This window comes from Protobothrops mucrosquamatus, unplaced genomic scaffold (genome assembly GCF_001527695.2).
Source record: "Protobothrops mucrosquamatus isolate PMUCROS unplaced genomic scaffold, P.Mucros_1.0 scaffold2611, whole genome shotgun sequence".
NCBI classification, from domain to species: Eukaryota; Metazoa; Chordata; class Lepidosauria; order Squamata; family Viperidae; genus Protobothrops; species Protobothrops mucrosquamatus.
The window spans coordinates 11,650-14,899 of record NW_015388665.1 but is presented as its reverse complement, the minus strand read 5'-3'; positions in this window follow the sequence as shown (position 1 = coordinate 14,899).

Sequence of the window (3,250 nt, the reverse complement as noted above, 5' to 3'; positions counted from 1 at the left end):
CCAAACTCTCCACCATGGCCAAGACAAAAGAGCTGTCCAAGGATGACAGGGGCAAGATTGTAGACCTACATAAGGCTGGAATGGGCTACAAGACTATCGCCAAGCAGCTTGGTGAGAAGGTGACAATGGTGCAATTATTTGCAAATGGAAGAAACACAAAATAACTGTCAATCTCCCTCAGTCTGGGGCTCCATGCAAGTTCTCACCTCGTGGAGTTTCAACGATCATGAGAATGGTGAGGAATCAGCCTCCTTCCCTCAGCCAGGGCATTGAAAATGGGTCGTGGATGGGTATTCCAGCATGGCAATGACCCAAAACATATGGCCAAGGCAACAAAGGAGTGGCTCAAGAAGCAGCACATTAAGGTCCTGGAGTGGCCTAGCCAGTCTCCAGACCTTAATCCCATAGAAAATCTGTGGAGGGAGCTGAAGGTTCAAGCTGCCAAACATCAGCCTCGAAACCTTAATGATGGAGAGTATCTGCAAAGAGAAGTGGGACAAAATCCCTCCTGAGATGTGTGCAAACGTGGTGGCCAACTACAAGAAATGTCTGACCTCTGTGATTGCCAACAAGGGTTTTGCCACCAAGTACTAAGTCATGTTTTGCAAAAGGGTCAAATGCTTATTTCACTCATTAAAATGCAAATCAATTTATCACTTTTTTCAAATGCGTTTTTCTGGACTTTGTTATTCTGTCTCTCACTGTTAAAATAAACCTACCATTAAAATTATAGACTGATCATTTCTTTGTCAGTGGGCAAAAGTACAAAATCAGCAGGGGATCAAATTATTTTTCCCTCACTGTAGTTTGGATAGCTACAGTGGATATAGAATGTCTACACACCTGTTAAAATGCCAGGTATTTGAGAGGTAAAAAAAATCAGACCAAGATAAATCACTCCAGATTTTTTTTCACCTTTAATATAACACAGGGGTCTTCACACTTGGCCCTTTTATGACTTGTGGACTTCAACTCCCAGAATTCTTCAGCCAGGCACGCTGGCTGAGGAATTCTGGGAGTTGAAGTCCACAAGTCATAAAAGGGCCAAGTTTGAAGACCCCTGATATAAGATGTACAAGTCAATTGAAAAACAAACTGAAATTGGTTAGTGGGGGGAAAAGTAAAAAACTAGAATAATGTGGCTGCATAAGTGTTCACACCCTCTTATAAGTAGGGATGTGGCTGTTTTCAGAATTAACCAATCACATTCAAACTGATGTTAAATAGTAGTACACACCTGCCATCAATTAAAGTGACTCTGATCAAGCCCATATACTGTAAAGTTCAGCTGTTCTAGTAGGATTTTTCTGACATGGCCTCTTACAGCAAAAGCCATGGTCTGCAAAGAGCTTACAAAGCATCAAAGGGGTCTCATTGTTGGAAGGTATCAGTCAGGAGAAGGGACACAGTGAAGACAGTCATCAACAAGTGGAGAAAATGTGGCACAACTGTGACATTACCAAGAACTGGATGTCCCTCCAAAATTGATGAAGAAACCTGGTCCAAGAGGCTGCTAAGAGGCCTACAGCAACATTAAAGGAGCTGCAGGAAGTTTTGGCAAGTACTGGTTGTGTACTACACATGACAACAATCTCCTGTATTCTTCATATGTCTAGGCTATGGGGTAGGGTAGCAAGATGGAAGCCTTTTCTTACAAAGAAAAATAACCAAGCCCAGCTACATTTTGCAAAAAACCTACATCAAGTCTGACAAAAGCATGTGGGAAAATGTGTTATGGTCTGATGAGACCAAGGTTGAACTTTTTGGCCATAATTCCAAAACGTATGGCACAAAAACGATAGTGCGCATCACCAAAAGTACACCATACCCAGTGAAGCATGGTGGTAGCAGCATTATGCTTTGGGGCTGCTTTTCTTCAGCTGAAACTGGGGCTTTAGTCAAGGTGAAGGTAATTATGAACAGTTCCAAATATCAGTCAATTTTGGCACAAAACCTTCAGGCCTCTGCTAAATTGATGAAGAGGAATTTCACCTTTCAACATAACAACCCAAAGCATACCTCCAAATTCACTAAAGAAGATCAAAGTTTTGGAGTGGCTCAGCCAGACCCTGGACCTGAATCCAAGCAAAAATCTGTGGGGTGACCTGAAGAGGGCTGTGCACAGTATGTTCCCTCACAATCTGACAGGTTTAAGGAAGAGTGGGCAAAGATTCCCAAGGCAAGATGTGCCATGCTGATAGGCTCCTACTCCAAAAGACTGAATGGTGTCATAAAATCAAAAGGTGCTTTCAACAAAATATTAGTTTAAGGGTGCGCACACTTATGCAACCACATTATTCTAGTTTTTTTATTTTTTCCCCACTAAACAATTTCAGTTTGTTTTTCAGTTGACTTGTACAGCTTATATGCCAGCAGTTCGGCAGTTCAAGTCTCACCAGCTCAAGGTTGAATCAGCCTTCCATCATTCCGAGGTCAGTAAAATGAGGACCCAGATTGTTGGGGGCAATATGCTGACTCTGTAATCCACTTAGGGCTGTAAAGCACTGTGAAGTGGTATATAAGCCTGCTATTGCAGTATAAGTTATATTAAAGGTGGAAAAAAATTGAAATTATTTATCTTGGTCTGATTCTTTTACATCTCAAAAACCTGGTGTGTTAATGGGTGTGTAGACTTTCTATATCCACTGTACATCCTTGGTCATCGATTCATGCTAGGGAGTGTCAAATAGCCACTCCTTTCCATCTCAGTCTGCATCTCTTGTTGCAGTTCCAGTTCCAGTGACCTCAAGGCATAGCTAACACATTACAGAAAGGAAGTACTTTCTCATTACATCTATTGTTTTATCTTTTCAAAAATATATATTTGAAGATGGAGCAGATTTGTCACTTATAAAAGTTAGTGACCAGTTTGGAGGATTTTCATGCATATGTGTTAGTCTTGTTCCTGAGTATAGACTTAAACATTCGCAGTTGGATCATGTCTAGTCAATGTGTGCTGTTGACCCAATGTCCTCCAGATATAGTATAATTTCCAGCATTGTTAATTAACATGCCTGTTCTAGGGTGGGATGTAAGTCATATTCTAAAGTTTTTTTTTTTTTCAAATATAAATTTTTTATTATTTTCATCATAAAAAAAAACACATCACAGATACATCACAATGTAAAAACCCCTACCCCCCACCCCCCACCCGGACTTCCCAAACCTAATCCCAGGATACTATTCAACTAAAAGTAAACTAGTATTAATATCCCTAACTCCACAAAATATTATTCTACATAAGTAGGTG